Here is a 22,529-nt window from a genome sequence, read left to right as displayed (position 1 = left end):
TTTTAGTGTTCGGTTTTGCATGGGTTATTTCATCCCGATGCTATCCAGGTCCTAGACGCCCCAGATACGGATGTCTACGATAGGGTGTTGGTGTCACATTAGAGAAGATACGATGACGAAATTGATTATAGGCATCATCTAGAAGAGGGAAGTAGTTAAGAGTAACACCATGAATAAGAACAAGCTCCGATTGAGGCCGTTTAGAAAGCATTGAAAATCTCTTTGGGATCTAAGATGAAATTACTTCACTTTCTCACGATCTATATAAATTTTAGTGTACGCACACATCCCCTCACACGTGTTGAAACTCTCGACCCCCAAAATGACTAACCCAAAGTAACAAACAAGTATGCAAAAAAAACAAGTTTTTTTTGTTTTTACTGTTCGGTTTTGCATGGGCTATTTCATCCCGATGCTATCCAGGTCCTAGATGCCCTAGATACGGATGTCTACGATAGGGTGTTGGTGTCACATTAGAGAAGATACGGTGATGAAATTGATTATAGGCATCATCTAGAAGAGGGAAGTAGTTAAGAGTAACAACATGAATAAGAACAAGCTCCGATTGAGGCCGTTTAGAAAGCATTGAAAATCTCTTTGGGATCTAAGATGAAATTACTGCACTTTCTCACGATCTATATAAATTTTAGTGTACGCACACATCCCCTCACACGTGTTGAAACTCTCGACTCCCAAAACGACTAACCCAAAGTAACAAACAAGTATGCAAAAAACACAAGTTTTTTTTTTGTTTTTACTGTTCGGTTTTGCATGGGTTATTTCATCCCGATGCTATCCAGGTCCTAGACGCCCCAGATACGGATGTCTACGATAGGGTGTTGGTGTCACATTAGAGAAGATACGGTGATGAAATTGATTATAGGCATCATCTAGAAGAGGGAAGTAGTTAAGAGTAACAACATGAATAAGAACAAGCTCCGATTGAGGCCGTTTAGAAAGCATTGAAAATCTCTTTGGGATCTAAGATGAAATTACTTCACTTTCTCACGATCTATATAAATTTTAGTGTACGCACACATCCCCTCACACGTGTTGAAACTCTCGACCCCCAAAACGACTAACCCAAAGTAACAAACAAGTATGCAAAAAACACAAGTTTTTTTGTTTTTACTGTTCGGTTTTGCATGGGTTATTTCATCCCGATGCTATCCAGGTCCTAGACGCCCTAGATACGGATGTCTACGATAGGGTGTTGGTGTCACATTAGAGAAGATACGGTGACGAAATTGATTATAGGCATCATCTAGAAGAGGGAAGTAGTTAAGAGTAACAACATGAATAAGAACAAGCTCCGATTGAGGCCGTTTAGAAAGCATTGAAAATCTCTTTGGGATCTAAGATGAAATTACTTCACTTTCTCACGATCTATATAAATTTTAGTGTACGCACACATCCCCTCACACGTGTTGAAACTCTCGACGCCCAAAACGACTAACCCAAAATAACAAACAAGTATGCAAAAAACAAGTTTTTTTGTTTTTACTGTTCGGTTTTGCATGGGCTATTTCAACCCGATGCTATCCAGGTCCTAGACGCCCCAGATACGGATGTCTACGATAGGGTGTTGGTGTCACATTAGAGAAGATACGGTGACGAAATTGATTATAGGCATCATCTAGAAGAGGGAAGTAGTTAAGAGTAACAACATGAATAAGAACAAGCTCTGATTGAGGCCGTTTAGAAAGCATTGAAAATCTCTTTGGGATCTAAGATGAAATTACTTCACTTTCTCACGATCTATATAAATTTTAGTGTACGCACACATCCCCTCACATGTGTTGAAACTCTCGACCACCAAAACGACTAACCCAAAGTAACAAACAAGTATGCAAAAAACACAAGTTTTTTTTGTTTTTACTGTTCGGTTTTGCATGGGCTATTTCATCCCGATGCTATCCAGGTCCTAGACGCCCCTGATACGGATGTCTACGATAGGGTGTTGGTGTCGCATTAGAGAAGATACGGTGACGAAATTGATTATAGGCATCATCTAGAAGAGGGAAGTGGTTAAAAGTAACAACATGAATAAGAACAAGCTTCGATTGAGGCCGTTTAGAAAGCATTGAAAATCTCTTTGGGATCTAAGATGAAATTACTTCACTTTCTCACGATCTATATAAATTTTAGTGTACGCACACATCCCCTCACACGTGTTGAAACTCTCGAACCCCAAAACGACTAACCCAAAGTAACAAACAAGTATGCAAAAAACACAAGTTTTTTTTGTTTTTACTGTTCGGTTTTGCATGGGCTATTTCATCCCGATGCTATCCAGGTCCTAGACGCCCCTGATACGGATGTCTACGATAGGGTGTTGGTGTCACATTAGAGAAGATACGGTGACGAAATTGATTATAGGCATCATCTAGAAGAGGGAAGTAGTTAAGAGTAACACCATGAATAAGAACAAGCTCCGATTGAGGCCGTTTAGAAAGCATTGAAAATCTCTTTGGGATCTAAGATGAAATTACTTCACTTTCTCACGATCTATATAAATTTTAGTGTACGCACACATCCCCTCACACGTGTTGAAACTCTCGACCCCAAAACGACTAACCCAAAGTAACAAACAAGTATGCAAAAAACACAAGTTTTTTTTGTTTTTACTGTTCGGTTTTGCATGGGCTATTTCATCCCGATGCTATCCAGGTCCTAGACGCCCCGTGATACGGATGTCTACGATAGGGTGTTGGTGTCACATTAGAGAAGATACGGTGACGAAATTGATTATAGGCATCATCTAGAAGAGGGAAGTAGTTAAGAGTAACAACATGAATAAGAACAAGCTCCGATTGAGGCCGTTTAGAAAGCATTGAAAATCTCTTTGGGATCTAAGATGAAATTACTTCACTTTCTCACGATCTATATAAATTTTAGTGTACGCACACATCCCCTCACACGTGTTGAAACTCTCGACCCCCAAAACGACTAACCCAAAGTAACAAACAAGTATGCAAAAAACACAAGTTTTTTTGTTTTTACTGTTCGGTTTTGCATGGGTTATTTCATCCCGATGCTATCCAGGTCCTAGACGCCCCAGATACGGATGTCTACGATAGGGTGTTGGTGTCACATTAGAGAAGATACGGTGACGAAATTGATTATAGGCATCATCTAGAAGAGGGAAGTAGTTAAGAGTAACAACATGAATAAGAACAAGCTCCGATTGAGGCCGTTTAGAAAGCATTGAAAATCTCTTTGGGATCTAAGATGAAATTACTTCACTTTCTCACGATCTATATAAATTTTAGTGTACGCACACATCCCCTCACACGTGTTGAAACTCTCGACCCCCAAAACGACTAACCCAAAATAACAAACAAGTATGCAAAAAAAACAAGTTTTTTTTTGTTTTTACTGTTCGGTTTTGCATGGGCTATTTCAACCCGATGCTATCCAGGTCCTAGACGCCCCAGATACGGATGTCTACGATAGGGTGTTGGTGTCACATTAGAGAAGATACGGTGACGAAATTGATTATAGGCATCATCTAGAAGAGGGAAGTAGTTAAGAGTAACAACATGAATAAGAACAAGCTACGATTGAGGCCGTTTAGAAAGCATTGAAAATCTCTTTGGGATCTAAGATGAAATTACTTCACTTTCTCACGATCTATATAAATTTTAGTGTACGCACACATCCCCTCACATGTGTTGAAACTCTCGACCACCAAAACGACTAACCCAAAGTAACAAACAAGTATGCAAAAAACACAAGTTTTTTTTGTTTTTACTGTTCGGTTTTGCATGGGCTATTTCATCCCGATGCTATCCAGGTCCTAGACGCCCCTGATACGGATGTCTACGATAGGGTGTTGGTGTCACATTAGAGAAGATACGGTGACGAAATTGATTATAGGCATCATCTAGAAGAGGGAAGTGGTTAAAAGTAACAACATGAATAAGAACAAGCTTCGATTGAGGCCGTTTAGAAAGCATTGAAAATCTCTTTGGGATCTAAGATGAAATTACTTCACTTTCTCACGATCTATATAAATTTTAGTGTACGCACACATCCCCTCACACGTGTTGAAACTCTCGAACCCCAAAACGACTAACCCAAAGTAACAAACAAGTATGCAAAAAACACAAGTTTTTTTTGTTTTTACTGTTCGGTTTTGCATGGGCTATTTCATCCCGATGCTATCCAGGTCCTAGACGCCCCGTATACGGATGTCTACGATAGGGTGTTGGTGTCACATTAGAGAAGATACGGTGACGAAATTGATTATAGGCATCATCTAGAAGAGGGAAGTAGTTAAGAGTAACACCATGAATAAGAACAAGCTCCGATTGAGGCCGTTTAGAAAGCATTGAAAATCTCTTTGGGATCTAAGATGAAATTACTTCACTTTCTCACGATCTATATAAATTTTAGTGTACGCACACATCCCCTCACACGTGTTGAAACTCTCGACCCCCAAAACGACTAACCCAAAGTAACAAACAAGTATGCAAAAAACACAAGTTTTTTTTGTTTATACTGTTCGGTTTTGCATGGGCTATTTCATCCCGATGCTATCCAGGTCCTAGACGCCCCAGATACGGATGTCTACGATAGGGTGTTGGTGTCACATTAGAGAAGATACGGTGACGAAATTGATTATAGGCATCATCTAGAAGAGGGAAGTAGTTAAGAGTAACAACATGAATAAGAACAAGCTCCGATTGAGGCCGTTTAGAAAGCATTGAAAATCTCTTTGGGATCTAAGATGAAATTACTTCACTTTCTCACGATCTATATAAATTTTAGTGTACGCACACATCCCCTCACACGTGTTGAAACTCTCGACCCCCAAAACGACTAACCCAAAGTAACAAACAAGTATGCAAAAAACACAAGTTTTTTTTGTTTTTACTGTTCGGTTTTGCATGGGTTATTTCATCCCGATGCTATCCAGTCCTAGACGCCCGAGATACGGATGTCTACGATAGGGTGTTGGTGTCACATTAGAGAAGATACGGTGACGAAATTGATTATAGGCATCATCTAGAAGAGGGAAGTAGTTAAGAGTAACAACATGAATAAGAACAAGCTCCGATTGAGGCCGTTTAGAAAGCATTGAAAATCTCTTTGGGATCTAAGATGAAATTACTTCACTTTCTCACGATCTATATAAATTTTAGTGTACGCACACATCCCCTCACACGTGTTGAAACTCTCGACACCAAAACGACTAACCCAAAGTAACAAACAAGTATGCAAAAAACACAAGTTTTTTTTGTTTTTACTGTTCGGTTTTGCATGGGTTATTTCATCCCGATGCTATCCAGGTCCTAGACGCCCCAGATACGGATGTCTACGATAGGGTGTTGGTGTCACATTAGAGAAGATACGGTGACGAAATTGATTATAGGCATCATCTAGAAGAGGGAAGTAGTTAAGAGTAACAACATGAATAAGAACAAGCTCCGATTGAGGCCGTTTAGAAAGCATTGAAAATCTCTTTGGGATCTAAGATGAAATTACTTCACTTTCTCACGATCTATATAAATTTTAGTGTACGCACACATCCCCTCACACGTGTTGAAACTCTCGACCCCCAAAACGACTAACCCAAAATAACAAACAAGTATGCAAAAAAAACAAGTTTTTTTTTGTTTTTACTGTTCGGTTTTGCATGGGCTATTTCAACCCGATGCTATCCAGGTCCTAGACGCCCCAGATACGGATGTCTACGATAGGGTGTTGGTGTCACATTAGAGAAGATACGGTGACGAAATTGATTATAGGCATCATCTAGAAGAGGGAAGTAGTTAAGAGTAACAACATGAATAAGAACAAGCTCTGATTGAGGCCGTTTAGAAAGCATTGAAAATCTCTTTGGGATCTAAGATGAAATTACTTCACTTTCTCACGATCTATATAAATTTTAGTGTACGCACACATCCCCTCACATGTGTTGAAACTCTCGACCACCAAAACGACTAACCCAAAGTAACAAACAAGTATGCAAAAAACACAAGTTTTTTTTGTTTTTACTGTTCGGTTTTGCATGGGCTATTTCATCCCGATGCTATCCAGGTCCTAGACGCCCCTGATACGGATGTCTACGATAGGGTGTTGGTGTCACATTAGAGAAGATACGGTGACGAAATTGATTATAGGCATCATCTAGAAGAGGGAAGTGGTTAAAAGTAACAACATGAATAAGAACAAGCTTCGATTGAGGCCGTTTAGAAAGCATTGAAAATCTCTTTGGGATCTAAGATGAAATTACTTCACTTTCTCACGATCTATATAAATTTTAGTGTACGCACACATCCCCTCACACGTGTTGAAACTCTCGAACCCCAAAACGACTAACCCAAAGTAACAAACAAGTATGCAAAAAACACAAGTTTTTTTGTTTTTACTGTTCGGTTTTGCATGGGCTATTTCATCCCGATGCTATCCAGGTCCTAGACGCCCCAGATACGGATGTCTACGATAGGGTGTTGGTGTCACATTAGAGAAGATACGGTGACGAAATTGATTATAGGCATCATCTAGAAGAGGGAAGTAGTTAAGAGTAACACCATGAATAAGAACAAGCTCCGATTGAGGCCGTTTAGAAAGCATTGAAAATCTCTTTGGGATCTAAGATGAAATTACTTCACTTTCTCACGATCTATATAAATTTTAGTGTATGCACACATCCCCTCACACGTGTTGAAACTCTCGACCCCCAAAACGACTAACCCAAAGTAACAAACAAGTATGCAAAAAACACAAGTTTTTTTTGTTTATCTTGCTCGGTTTTGCATGGGCTATTTCATCCCGATGCTATCCAGGTCCTAGACGCCCCAGATACGGATGTCTACGATAGGGTGTTGGTGTCACATTAGAGAAGATACGGTGACGAAATTGATTATAGGCATCATCTAGAAGAGGGAAGTAGTTAAGAGTAACAACATGAATAAGAACAAGCTCCAATTGAGGCCGTTTAGAAAGCATTGAAAATCTCTTTGGGATCTAAGATGAAATTACTTCACTTTCTCACGATCTATATAAATTTTAATGTACGCACACATCCCCTCACACGTGTTGAAACTCTCGACCCCCAAAACGACTAACCCAAAGTAACAAACAAGTATGCAAAAAACACAAGTTTTTTTTGTTTTTACTGTTCGGTTTTGCATGGGCTATTTCATCCCGATGCTATCCAGGTCCTAGACGCCCCTGATACGGATGTCTACGATAGGGTGTTGGTGTCACATTAGAGAAGATACGGTGATGAAATTGATTATAGGCATCATCTAGAAGAGGGAAGTAGTTAAGAGTAACAACATGAATAAGAACAAGCTCCGATTGAGGCCGTTTAGAAAGCATTGAAAATCTCTTTGGGATCTAAGATGAAATTACTTCACTTTCTCACGATCTATATAAATTTTAGTGTACGCACAAATCCCCTCACACATGTTGAAACTCTCGACCCCCAAAACGACTAACCCAAAGTAACAAACAAGTATGCAAAAAACACAAGTTTTTTTTTGTTTTTACTGTTCGGTTTTGCATGGGTTATTTCATCCCGATGCTATCCAGGTCCTAGACGCCCCAGATACGGATGTCTACGATAGGGTGTTGGTGTCACATTAGAGAAGATACGGTGACGAAATTGATTATAGGCATCATCTAGAAGAGGGAAGTAGTTAAGAGTAACAACATGAATAAGAACAAGCTCCGATTGAGGCCGTTTAGAAAGCATTGAAAATCTCTTTGGGATCTAAGATGAAATTACTTCACTTTCTCACGATCTATATAAATTTTAGTGTACGCACACATCCCCTCACACGTGTTGAAACTCTCGACCCCCAAAACGACTAACCCAAAGTAACAAACAAGTATGCAAAAAACACAAGTTTTTTTTTGTTTTTACTGTTCGGTTTTGCATGGGCTATTTCATCCCGATGCTATCCAGGTCCTAGACGCCCCAGATACGGATGTCTACGATAGGGTGTTGGTGTCACATTAGATAAGATACGGTGACGAAATTGATTATAGGCATCATCTAGAAGAGGGAAGTAGTTAAGAGTAACAACATGAATAAGAACAAGCTCCGATTGAGGCCGTTTAGAAAGCATTGAAAATCTCTTTGGGATCTAAGATGAAATTACTTCACTTTCTCACGATCTATATAAATTTTAGTGTACGCACACATCCCCTCACACGTGTTGAAACTCTCGACCCCCAAAACGACTAACCCAAAGTAACAAACAAGTATGCAAAAAACACAAGTTTTTTTTTGTTTTTACTGTCCGGTTTTGCATGGGTTATTTCATCCCGATGATATCCAGGTCCTAGACGCCCCAGATACGGATGTCTACGATAGGGTGTTGGTGTCACATTATAGAAGATACGGTGACGAAATTGATTATAGGCATCATCTAGAAGAGGGAAGTAGTTAAGAGTAACAACATGAATAAGAACAAGCTCCGATTGAGGCCGTTTAGAAAGCATTGAAAATCTCTTTGGGATCTAAGATGAAATTACTTCACTTTCTCACGATCTATATAAATTTTAGTGTACGCACACATCCCCTCACACGTGTTGAAACTCTCGACCCCCAAAACGACTAACCCAAAGTAACAAACAAGTATGCAAAAAACACATGTTTTTTTGTTTTTACTGTTCGGTTTTGCATGGGCTATTTCATCCCGATGCTATCCAGGTCCTAGACGCCCCTGATACGGATGTCTACGATAGGGTGTTGGTGTCACATTAGAGAAGATACGGTGACGAAATTGATTATAGGCATCATCTAGAAGAGGGAAGTAGTTAAGAGTAACAACATGAATAAGAACAAGCTCCGATTGAGGCCGTTTAGAAAGCATTGAAAATCTCTTTGGGATCTAAGATGAAATTACTTCACTTTCTCACGATCTATATAAATTTTAGTGTACGCACACATCCCCTCACACATGTTGAAACTCTCGACCCCCAAAACGACTAACCCAAAGTAACAAACAAGTATGCAAAAAACACAAGTTTTTTTTTTGTTTTTACTGTTCGGTTTTGCATGGGTTATTTCATCCCTATGCTATCCAGGTCCTAGACGCCCCAGATACGTATGTCTACGATAGGGTGTTGGTGTCACATTAGAGAAGATACGGTGACGAAATTGATTATAGGCATCATCTAGAAGAGGGAAGTAGTTAAGAGTAACAACATGAATAAGAACAAGCTCCGATTGAGGCCGTTTAGAAAGCATTGAAAATCTCTTTGGGATCTAAGATGAAATTACTTCACTTTCTCACGATCTATATAAATTTTAGTGTACGCACACATCCCCTCACACGTGTTGAAACTCTCGACCCCCAAAACGACTAACCCAAAGTAACAAACAAGTATGCAAAAAACACAAGTTTTTTTTGTTTTTACTGTTCGGTTTTGCATGGGCTAGTTCATCCCGATGCTATCCAGGTCCTAGACGCCCCAGATACGGATGTCTACGATAGGGTGTTGGTGTCACATTAGTGAAGATACGGTGACGAAATTGATTATAGGCATCATCTAGAAGAGGGAAGTAGTTAAGAGTAACAACATGAATAAGAACAAGCTCCGATTGAGGCCGTTTAGAAAGCATTGAAAATCTCTTTGGGATCTAAGATGAAATTACTTCACTTTCTCACGATCTATATAAATTTTAGTGTACGCACACATCCCCTCACACGTGTTGAAACTCTCGACCTCCAAAACGACTAACCCAAAGTAACAAACAAGTATGCAAAAAACACAAGTTTTTTTTTGTTTTTACTGTCCGGTTTTGCATGGGTTATTTCATCCCGATGATATCCAGGTCCTAGACGCCCCAGATACGGATGTCTATGATAGGGTGTTGGTGTCACATTATAGAAGATACGGTGACGAAATTGATTATAGGCATCATCTAGAAGAGGGAAGTAGTTAAGAGTAACAACATGAATAAAAACAAGCTCCGATTGAGGCCGTTTAGAAAGCATTGAAAATCTCTTTGGGATCTAAGATGAAATTACTTCACTTTCTCACGATCTATATAAATTTTAGTGTACGCACACATCCCCTCACACGTGTTGAAACTCTCGACCCCAAAACGACTAACCCAAAGTAACAAACAAGTATGCAAAAAACACATGTTTTTTTGTTTTTACTGTTCGGTTTTGCATGGGCTATTTCATCCCGATGCTATCCAGGTCCTAGACGCCCCAGATACGGATGTCTACGATAGGGTGTTGGTGTCACATTAGAGAAGATACGGTGACGAAATTGATTATAGGCATCATCTAGAAGAGGGAAGTAGTTAAGAGTAACACCATGAATAAGAACAAGCTCCGATTGAGGCCGTTTAGAAAGCATTGAAAATCTCTTTGGGATCTAAGATGAAATTACTTCACTTTCTCACGATCTATATAAATTTTAGTGTACGCACACATCCCCTCACACGTGTTGAAACTCTCGATCCCCAAAACGACTAACCCAAAGTAACAAACAAGTATGCAAAAAACACAAGTTTTTTTGTTTTTCTTATTCGGTTTTGCATGGGCTATTTCATCCCGATGCTATCCAGGTCCTAGACGCCCAGATCCGGATGTCTACGATAGGGTGTTGTTGTCACATTAGAGAAGATACGGTGACAAAATTGATTATAGGCATCATCTAGAAGAGGGAAGTAGTTAAGAGTAACAACATGAATAAGAACAAGCTCCGATTGAGGCCGTTTAGAAAGCATTGAAAATCTCTTTGGTATCTAAGATGAAATTACTTCACTTTCTCACGATCTATATAAATTTTAGTGTACGCACACATCCCCTCACACGTGTTGAAACTCTCGACTCCCAAAATGACTAACCCGAAGTAACAAACAAGTATGCAAAATACACAAGTTTTTTTGTTTTTACCGTTCGGTTTTTGCATGGGCTATTTCATCCCGATGCTATCCAGGTCCTAGACGCCCCGATAATGGATGTCTACGATAGGGTGTTGGTGTCACATTAGAGAAGATACGGTGATGAAATTGATTATAGGCATCATCTAGAAGAGGGAAGTAGTTAAGAGTAACAACATGAATAAGAACAAGCTCCGATTGAGGCCGTTTAGAAAGCATTGAAAATCTCTTTGGGATCTAAGATGAAATTACTTCACTTTCTCACGATCTATATAAATTTTAGTGTACGCACACATCCCCTCACACGTGTTGAAACTCTCGACCCCCAAAACGACTAACCCAAAGTAACAAACAAGTATGCCAAAAACACAAGTTTTTTTTGTTTTTAGTGTTCGGTTTTGCATGGGTTATTTCATCCCGATGCTATCCAGGTCCTAGACGCCCCAGATACGGATGTCTACGATAGGGTGTTGGTGTCACATTAGAGAAGATACGGTGACGAAATTGATTATAGGCATCATCTAGAAGAGGGAAGTAGTTAAGAGTAACACCATGAATAAGAACAAGCTCCGATTGAGGCCGTTTAGAAAGCATTGAAAATCTCTTTGGGATCTAAGATGAAATTACTTCACTTTCTCACGATCTATATAAATTTTAGTGTACGCACACATCCCCTCACACGTGTTGAAACTCTCGACCCCCAAAATGACTAACCCAAAGTAACAAACAAGTATGCAAAAAAAACAAGTTTTTTGTTTTTACTGTTCGGTTTTGCATGGGCTATTTCATCCCGATGCTATCCAGGTCCTAGACGCCCTAGATACGGATGTCTACGATAGGGTGTTGGTGTCACATTAGAGAAGATACGGTGATGAAATTGATTATAGGCATCATCTAGAAGAGGGAAGTAGTTAAGAGTAACAACATGAATAAGAACAAGCTCCGATTGAGGCCGTTTAGAAAGCATTGAAAATCTCTTTGGGATCTAAGATGAAATTACTTCACTTTCTCACGATCTATATAAATTTTAGTGTACGCACACATCCCCTCACACGTGTTGAAACTCTCGACCCCCAAAACGACTAACCCAAAGTAACAAACAAGTATGCAAAAAACACAAGTTTTTTTTGTTTTTAGTGTTCGGTTTTGCATGGGTTATTTCATCCCGATGCTATCCAGGTCCTAGACGCCCCAGATACGGATGTCTACGATAGGGTGTTGGTGTCACATTAGAGAAGATACGGTGACGAAATTGATTATAGGCATCATCTAGAAGAGGGAAGTAGTTAAGAGTAACACCATGAATAAGAACAAGCTCCGATTGAGGCCGTTTAGAAAGCATTGAAAATCTCTTTGGGATCTAAGATGAAATTACTTCACTTTCTCACGATCTATATAAATTTTAGTGTACGCACACATCCCCTCACACGTGTTGAAACTCTCGACCCCCAAAATGACTAACCCAAAGTAACAAACAAGTATGCAAAAAAAACAAGTTTTTTTTGTTTTTACTGTTCGGTTTTGCATGGGCTATTTCATCCCGATGCTATCCAGGTCCTAGATGCCCTAGATACGGATGTCTACGATAGGGTGTTGGTGTCACATTAGAGAAGATACGGTGATGAAATTGATTATAGGCATCATCTAGAAGAGGGAAGTAGTTAAGAGTAACAACATGAATAAGAACAAGCTCCGATTGAGGCCGTTTAGAAAGCATTGAAAATCTCTTTGGGATCTAAGATGAAATTACTTCACTTTCTCACGATCTATATAAATTTTAGTGTACGCACACATCCCCTCACACGTGTTGAAACTCTCGACCCCCAAAACGACTAACCCAAAGTAACAAAAATTTATGCAAAAATATAATTTTTTTTTTTTGTTTTTACTGTTCAGTTTTGCATGGGTTATTTCATCCCGATGCTATCCAGGTCCTAGACGCCCCAGATACGGATGTCTACGATAGGGTGTTGGTGTCACATTAGAGAAGATACGGTGATGAAATTGATTATAGGCATCATCTAGAAGAGGGAAGTAGTTAAGAGTAACAACATGAATAAGAACAAGCTCCGATTGAGGCCGTTTAGAAAGCATTGAAAATCTCTTTGGGATCTAAGATGAAATTACTTCACTTTCTCACGATCTATATAAATTTTAGTGTATGCACACATCCCCTCACACGTGTTGAAACTCTCGACCCCCAAAACGACTAACCCAAAGTAACAAACAAGTATGCAAAAAACACAAGTTTTTTTTGTTTTTACTCTTCGGTTTTGCATGGGTTATTTCATCCCGATGCTATCCAGGTCCTAGACGCCCCAGATACGGATGTCTACGATAGGGTGTTGGTGTCACATTAGAGAAGATACGGTGACGAAATTGATTATAGGCATCATCTAGAAGAGGGAAGTAGTTAAGAGTAACAACATGAATAAGAACAAGCTCCGATTGAGGCCGTTTAGAAAGCATTGAAAATCTCTTTGGGATCTAAGATGAAATTACTTCACTTTCTCACGATCTATATAAATTTTAGTGTACGCACACATCCCCTCACACGTGTTGAAACTCTCGACCCCCAAAACGACTAACCCAAAGTAACAAACAAGTATGCAAAAAACAAGTTTTTTTTGTTTTTTGTGTTCTGTTTTGCATGGGCTATTTCAACACGATGCGATCCAGGTCCTAGTCGCCCAGAATACGGATGTCTACGATAGGGTGTTGGTGTCACATTAGAGAAGATACGGTGACGAAATTGATTATAGGCATCATCTAGAAGAGGGAAGTAGTTAAGAGTAACAACATGAATAAGAACAAGCTCTGATTGAGGCCGTTTAGAAAGCATTGAAAATCTCTTTGGGATCTAAGATGAAATTACTTCACTTTCTCATGATCTATATAAATTTTAGTGTACGCACACATCCCCTCACATGTGTTGAAACTCTCGACAACCAAAACGACTAACCCAAAGTAACAAACAAGTATGCAAAAAACAAAAGTTTTTTTTTTGTTTTTACTGTTCGGTTTTGCATGGGCTATTTCAACCCGATGATATCCAGGTCCTAGACGCCCCAGATACGGATGTCTATGATAGGGTGTTGGTGTCACATTATAGAAGATACGGTGACGAAATTGATTATAGGCATCATCTAGAAGAGGGAAGTAGTTAAGAGTAACAACATGAATAAAAACAAGCTCCGATTGAGGCCGTTTAGAAAGCATTGAAAATCTCTTTGGGATCTAAGATGAAATTACTTCACTTTCTCACGATCTATATAAATTTTAGTGTACGCACACATCCCCTCACACGTGTTGAAACTCTCGACCCCCAAAACGACTAACCCAAAGTAACAAACAAGTATGCAAAAAACACATGTTTTTTTGTTTTTACTGTTCGGTTTTGCATGGGCTATTTCATCCCGATGCTATCCAGGTCCTAGACGCCCCAGATACGGATGTCTACGATAGGGTGTTGGTGTCACATTAGAGAAGATACGGTGACGAAATTGATTATAGGCATCATCTAGAAGAGGGAAGTAGTTAAGAGTAACACCATGAATAAGAACAAGCTCCGATTGAGGCCGTTTAGAAAGCATTGAAAATCTCTTTGGGATCTAAGATGAAATTACTTCACTTTCTCACGATCTATATAAATTTTAGTGTACGCACACATCCCCTCACACGTGTTGAAACTCTCGATCCCCAAAACGACTAACCCAAAGTAACAAACAAGTATGCAAAAAACACAAGTTTTTTTGTTTTTACTGTTCGGTTTTGCATGGGCTATTTCATCCCGATGCTATCCAGGTCCTAGACGCCCCAGATACGGATGTCTACGATAGGGTGTTGTTGTCACATTAGAGAAGATACGGTGACAAAATTGATTATAGGCATCATCTAGAAGAGGGAAGTAGTTAAGAGTAACAACATGAATAAGAACAAGCTCCGATTGAGGCCGTTTAGAAAGCATTGAAAATCTCTTTGGTATCTAAGATGAAATTACTTCACTTTCTCACGATCTATATAAATTTTAGTGTACGCACACATCCCCTCACACGTGTTGAAACTCTCGACTCCCAAAATGACTAACCCGAAGTAACAAACAAGTATGCAAAATACACAAGTTTTTTTTGTTTTTACTGTTCGGTTTTGCATGGGCTATTTCATCCCGATGCTATCCAGGTCCTAGACGCCCCTGATACGAATGTCTACGATAGGGTGTTGGTGTCACATTAGAGAAGATACGGTGATGAAATTGATTATAGGCATCATCTAGAAGAGGGAAGTAGTTAAGAGTAACAACATGAATAAGAACAAGCTCCGATTGAGGCCGTTTAGAAAGCATTGAAAATCTCTTTGGGATCTAAGATGAAATTACTTCACTTTCTCACGATCTATATAAATTTTAGTGTACGCACACATCCCCTCACACGTGTTGAAACTCTCGACCCCCAAAACGACTAACCCAAAGTAACAAACAAGTATGCCAAAAACACAAGTTTTTTTTGTTTTTAGTGTTCGGTTTTGCATGGGTTATTTCATCCCGATGCTATCCAGGTCCTAGACGCCCCAGATACGGATGTCTACGATAGGGTGTTGGTGTCACATTAGAGAAGATACGGTGACGAAATTGATTATAGGCATCATCTAGAAGAGGGAAGTAGTTAAGAGTAACACCATGAATAAGAACAAGCTCCGATTGAGGCCGTTTAGAAAGCATTGAAAATCTCTTTGGGATCTAAGATGAAATTACTTCACTTTCTCACGATCTATATAAATTTTAGTGTACGCACACATCCCCTCACACGTGTTGAAACTCTCGACCCCCAAAACGACTAACCCAAAATAACAAACAAGTATGCAAAAAAAACAAGTTTTTTTTTGTTTTTACTGTTCGGTTTTGCATGGGCTATTTCAACCCGATGCTATCCAGGTCCTAGTCGCCCCAGATACGGATGTCTACGATAGGGTGTTGGTGTCACATTAGAGAAGATACGGTGACGAAATTGATTATAGGCATCATCTAGAAGAGGGAAGTAGTTAAGAGTAACAACATGAATAAGAACAAGCTCTGATTGAGGCCGTTTAGAAAGCATTGAAAATCTCTTTGGGATCTAAGATGAAATTACTTCACTTTCTCATGATCTATATAAATTTTAGTGTACGCACACATCCCCTCACATGTGTTGAAACTCTCGACCACCAAAACGACTAACCCAAAGTAACAAACAAGTATGCAAAAAACACAAGTTTTTTTTGTTTTTACTGTTCGGTTTTGCATGGGCTATTTCAACCCGATGATATCCAGGTCCTAGACGCCCCAGATACGGATGTCTATGATAGGGTGTTGGTGTCACATTATAGAAGATACGGTGACGAAATTGATTATAGGCATCATCTAGAAGAGGGAAGTAGTTAAGAGTAACAACATGAATAAAAACAAGCTCCGATTGAGGCCGTTTAGAAAGCATTGAAAATCTCTTTGGGATCTAAGATGAAATTACTTCACTTTCTCACGATCTATATAAATTTTAGTGTACGCACACATCCCCTCACACGTGTTGAAACTCTCGACCCCAAAGCGACTAACCCAAAGTAACAAACAGGTATGCAAAAAACACATGTTTTTTTGTTTTTACTGTTCGGTTTTGCATGGGCTATTTCATCCCGATGCTATCCAGGTCCTAGACGCCCCAGATACGGATGTCTACGATAGGGTGTTGGTGTCACATTAGAGAAGATACGGTGACGAAATTGATTATAGGCATCATCTAGAAGAGGGAAGTAGTTAAGAGTAACACCATGAATAAGAACAAGCTCCGATTGAGGCCGTTTAGAAAGCATTGAAAATCTCTTTGGGATCTAAGATGAAATTACTTCACTTTCTCACGATCTATATAAATTTTAGTGTACGCACACATCCCCTCACACGTGTTGAAACTCTCGATCCCCAAAACGACTAACCCAAAGTAACAAACAAGTATGCAAAAAACACAAGTTTTTTTTTGTTTTTACTGTTCGGTTTTGCATGGGCTATTTCATCCCGATGCTATCCAGGTCCTAGACGCCCCAGATACGGATGTCTACGATAGGGTGTTGTTGTCACATTAGAGAAGATACGGTGACAAAATTGATTATAGGCATCATCTAGAAGAGGGAAGTAGTTAAGAGTAACAACATGAATAAGAACAAGCTCCGATTGAGGCCGTTTAGAAAGCATTGAAAATCTCTTTGGTATCTAAGATGAAATTACTTCACTTTCTCACGATCTATATAAATTTTAGTGTACGCACACATCCCCTCACACGTGTTGAAACTCTCGACTCCCAAAATGACTAACCCGAAGTAACAAACAAGTATGCAAAATACACAAGTTTTTTTTGTTTTTACTATTCGGTTTTGCATGGGCTATTTCATCCCGATGCTATCCAGGTCCTAGACGCCCCTGATACGGATGTCTACGATAGGGTGTTGGTGTCACATTAGAGAAGATACGGTGATGAAATTGATTATAGGCATCATCTAGAAGAGGGAAGTAGTTAAGAGTAACAACATGAATAAGAACAAGCTCCGATTGAGGCCGTTTAGAAAGCATTGAAAATCTCTTTGGGATCTAAGATGAAATTACTTCACTTTCTCACGATCTATATAAATTTTAGTGTACGCACACATCCCCTCACACGTGTTGAAACTCTCGACCCCCAAAACGACTAACCCAAAGTAACAAACAAGTATGCCAAAAACACAAGTTCTTTTTGTTTTTAGTGTTCGGTTTTGCATGGGTTATTTCATCCCGATGCTATCCAGGTCCTAGACGCCCCAGATACGGATGTCTACGATAGGGTGTTGGTGTCACATTAGAGAAGATACGGTGACGAAATTGATTATAGGCATCATCTAGAAGAGGGAAGTAGTTAAGAGTAACACCATGAATAAGAACAAGCTCCGATTGAGGCCGTTTAGAAAGCATTGAAAATCTCTTTGGGATCTAAGATGAAATTACTTCACTTTCTCACGATCTATATAAATTTTAGTGTACGCACACATCCCCTCACACGTGTTGAAACTCTCGACCCCCAAAATGACTAACCCAAAGTAACAAACAAGTATGCAAAAAAAACAAGTTTTTTTTGTTTTTACTGTTCGGTTTTGCATGGGCTATTTCATCCCGATGCTATCCAGGTCCTAGACGCCCTAGATACGGATGTCTACGATAGAGTGTTGGTGTCACATTAGAGAAGATACGGTGATGAAATTGATTATAGGCATCATCTAGAAGAGGGAAGTAGTTAAGAGTAACAACATGAATAAGAACAAGCTCCGATTGAGGCCGTTTAGAAAGCATTGAAAATCTCTTTGGGATCTAAGATGAAATTACTTCACTTTCTCACGATCTATATAAATTTTAGTGTACGCACACATCCCCTCACACGTGTTGAAACTCTCGACCCCCAAAACGACTAACCCAAAGTAACAAACAAGTATGCAAAAAACACAAGTTTTTTTTGTTTTTAGTGTTCGGTTTTGCATGGGTTATTTCATCCCGATGCTATCCAGGTCCTAGACGCCCCAGATACGGATGTCTACGATAGGGTGTTGGTGTCACATTAGAGAAGATACGGTGACGAAATTGATTATAGGCATCATCTAGAAGAGGGAAGTAGTTAAGAGTAACACCATGAATAAGAACAAGCTCCGATTGAGGCCGTTTAGAAAGCATTGAAAATCTCTTTGGGATCTAAGATGAAATTACTTCACTTTCTCACGATCTATATAAATTTTAGTGTACGCACACATCCCCTCACACGTGTTGAAACTCTCGACCCCCAAAATGACTAACCCAAAGTAACAAACAAGTATGCAAAAAAAACAAGTTTTTTTTGTTTTTACTGTTCGGTTTTGCATGGGCTATTTCATCCCGATGCTATCCAGGTCCTAGATGCCCTAGATACGGATGTCTACGATAGGGTGTTGGTGTCACATCTCCACTAATATAAAAAGGAAGAGAGGGGCAGATCCAAAACATCTCAGCCGTTAAACTAGATAATTCCATGGTCAAGATTAACCCAATGTTGAACGCTCAACACGTTGAGCGCTTAACACATCATCTGTCCCGCAAAAAAGAAACTAACCCAGATCCACTCAATAGGCAAATCCCCCAAATCACGCCCATGAACACCCCACAACCTCCAGCACGAACACCTCCACGGCATCTGGTGCGCTCCAACTGCCCATCACCGCCGCCTCCATGCACAATCTGGTGATCCGCCATGGCTCGCCGCCGCCGATGCTAAAGGAGACGGAGGCGTCGCTGGCCCACGCGTTCCAACGGTGAGGCCGCGACTGGTTGCCCCTCTCGATACGCGGTTGCGGTAGTCAAACCACCCACCCTCCCCGCCGTCTACTGCAGCTGATGCCACTGTGCTCTTCTTCTCGATCCGGCGCTGATGAGGATCCCAAACGGGGCACACCAGGATTTCGCGCCGCCAGCCAGTAAGTTTCTCACGTCACCTCCATCATAATGCTCACACTTCGTCCGTTTTGTCGTAGTGCCTCCATCGTCATCTGGCAACCTGATACCAACTGGTCCATGCTAGCACAAATCGGATGTGTGAACATAATTATTTTACAGTTTCTCCTATTGTTAGGAAATAATCTAATTGTTGTAATGGATATTCGGCAGATATTTACTAATGCATGAAGATATTCAATTGCTCTAATCTTGAAGCTCTGTTTTCTTTCTTGCTTGGCAATCGATTATGCATTACATGACAAATCTGGCATCAATTAATTTCTTGCATTGATTTATACCGGCATGTTCATTATTTTTGACCCAATTTGTTCATGCAGCAAGGTCATAGGCAGGCAAGACCGCAAGAGTGATGTGTAGATTAGTGAATTTCACGGACTCGCAGTTTACACATGCCAGCTTAAATGTGTTCCCAGGACGCTTCCTTTTGCTTTTGGAATATTTTGTACAGATAGCCTTTCATTAGCACTATAACTGTTACTGCATTTGACTTCTTCAATATTCCTGAGACCCATCCAGTTATGATCTTACAAAGGTTTTTGCATGAGCCAGTTAATTGTTACTGCACTTAACCTTTTCAATTATTCCGATTTGTTCGCCGTTATTTCTTTTTTTTGGGGGGGGGTTGAATTTGCAATGCCAGTTAGAATGTTAGTTATTGACAAGTTGCAGTTCTCCACATTCGTATTTAGGGCATATATTTAGTTCTTCACCCATCTCAATTCCTATATATTTTCATGGTTTATCTCAATCTTTCACGCCAACCAGATCTGTATCTTTTGTTTTAATTAGTACTCTGATGCCTTTGTGCAGATCAAAAGGAGGATCTAAAGCAGCTTTTGGTAGTGAAGTTCCAACTGAGGAAAGAACACAGATTGAACATGAAATAAAAAAGTCATCTTCTTTGATACAATGGTAAAGATGTGTCAATCATAAACTTTCCATTTTTTCATTAAATGGTAAAGATGGGTAAAGGAGCTGTTTGTCCTTATTTTGTGCCAATGGCATGCTTATAAGTACCGAGAAGGATACTAGGGCATGGAGAAAGAGAGACAAAGAGTTGGAGAGTACCATGGTTGGATTTTTTATTGGTGTCGAGGAGGACGCTGCTGAGGCCATCGACGACATCATTGGAAAACTCAGTATGGAGAGCAACGCAGCCTCCCACATTTAACCACAAGATAGACTTCGTATTTGCCGACGACAACTTTCCTGAATCGCAGAGTCGGCCTCCGCTAATTGGCTGGTAAGCGTTTCTTTCTTCTTACATAACATGAATTCAGTTCCATGTAGTATATATTCTTGCAGAAACTAATGATACCTGGACTGCATTACAACTTAATTGGCCTGCTGGTCTTTCATAGGAAAAGTTCTTTCAGTAAATCCTAATCGGATTCAGCTTCTTGGTAAATTCAAGGAAGAGGGGAATCTAATCTAATTGCTCAATCATTGCATGTTTAAGTGTGTAGATGGAAGAAGGAAAATGAATCCTCAGTCCTCTTCTATTATAGGGTCTGCTTGAGAAGTAGCCGGATGCTACCAAGTGCAGCATTATCTATCGTCAATCCGTCTCTTCTATTTTTGCAGTTAACGTTCATGACCGACTATCATTTTGGGTAGGAAAAGCCTTCCTATGGACCTGTCTTAAGAGATCCTGAAAGCTATATGCAGGCAGGTGTCAGGTAACATTGCATTCATTTATTTTTCCTATTTGACAGTTACTAGCTTGAAAGCTTGATAGAGATCACATTGTTCATCGTGGTTAATCTGCAGTTGAGATGTCGAATTCTCGGTTAGTTCATCTGTGTGCGCGTCTGTGTGTTTGTCAGGAAGTCGACTAAAATTCTCTCTGGCTCCTTAATTATTTTTCTTCCATGGTAGTCAGCCACGTTTGGCATTTTGTTGGCAAGCAGAGTGAGAGACCCCGTCGGAATGATGTTGTAGAGGGGCAGTGCAAGGGATGTGGTGAATATGACTGAAAGTTTTGAGTTCGTTCTTGATATATATTGTAATAGCAAGCTGATCCATCAAAATAACTGATCCATCAGCAACGACAACTGCTACTGCATGAGTCGAATTGCCTTCTCGGCTACAGTAGCAATTTCATTGATTTCTTGCAATTAGTTTTCCTTCTCATTAGTGTCTCCCTGGTTTTCTCTTGCCTTTGCTTATGAACAATGTAAATACTATTCTAAATCAATAATAACTGCAAAAGGTAACCATTCCTTGGAAAAGAACGGCTACCTAGCATGTTCTTCATAGGTTCCGTTAAGGATCAGTTTACCTGCAGTACTCTCGCCCCACCATAATATTTCAATTTTTGGATCGTGGTTGACAATATTATTTGTTGTTATGAAGTATGTGAATTATTTGTGGTTATAAAGTGTGCCCAGATTTGTAACTTTTGTTGTCTTCAGTTTTGCTGAGCTACTGATGGAAACCTAGACAAGTGTGTGAGTAATGGTAATAATTTCGACCAACATGGATGTTTTAGAGTACTGAAATATTGTTGTCGGGTGGATACGGAAGGATGCTCACATCGCATATCTCTTAGATTTTCTGAGATATGCTTACTGCTAGAGTTAATGTCGTCTCATGTATTTGTCGCCAAAACACATTAATATGACATAGCTATTGGATTTAAATGGTCGTCAGCTGTTTGCCCATATGGATGCTTGATCGATCTGTATTGAGACTCTCTTGAACTCAGCTTAAGTGCAATGTGTAGTATCTTATTTCTAAGATGCAAATCCAAATGCTTTTCAAAATTATGAATAAATTATTTCTAAATGTTCGCATTCCAGATCGGACTATGCCATCTTTTCTTGTTTTTTTTTTGGATGAGGATGATGGTGACCCTTGCAACTTTCCTATTCCACTGTAATTAGTTATGGGTTCTATTAGCCTTGGGTGAAACTTACATCGATAGAGTGTATGGACAACTCATTTTCTCATTCGTTGAGCATGCATAACTGATAATTACTCTTAACTACTTCATATTGTGATAGGGATATTCTTATTGTAATACGACATATACAGTTTGTATATATATAAATGTGTACTTAATTTGGGATATTGCAAAACACACGTGCATTGCACGTGCAACATTACTAGTCTTCTCTAATGTGACACCAACAC

At 39.7% G+C, this 22,529-nt stretch overlaps 1 long non-coding RNA gene across 1 annotated transcript; it reads left to right on the top strand.

The window, feature by feature from the left end:
* The first annotated feature begins 18,964 nt into the window (after positions 1–18,964).
* On the top strand, positions 18,965–21,777 carry LOC127322758 (uncharacterized). The gene is made up of 4 exons (XR_007865092.1): positions 18,965–19,354; positions 20,205–20,637; positions 20,979–21,073; positions 21,165–21,777. It is a non-coding gene; the product is annotated as an uncharacterized lncRNA (long non-coding RNA).
* Positions 21,778–22,529: the final 752 nt, after the last annotated feature.

Source organism: Lolium perenne, chromosome 5, assembly GCF_019359855.2.
Source record: "Lolium perenne isolate Kyuss_39 chromosome 5, Kyuss_2.0, whole genome shotgun sequence".
NCBI classification, from domain to species: domain Eukaryota; kingdom Viridiplantae; phylum Streptophyta; class Magnoliopsida; order Poales; family Poaceae; genus Lolium; species Lolium perenne.
Note: the sequence above shows the minus strand (reverse complement) of the source record. Positions and strands in the feature narration are given on the sequence as shown.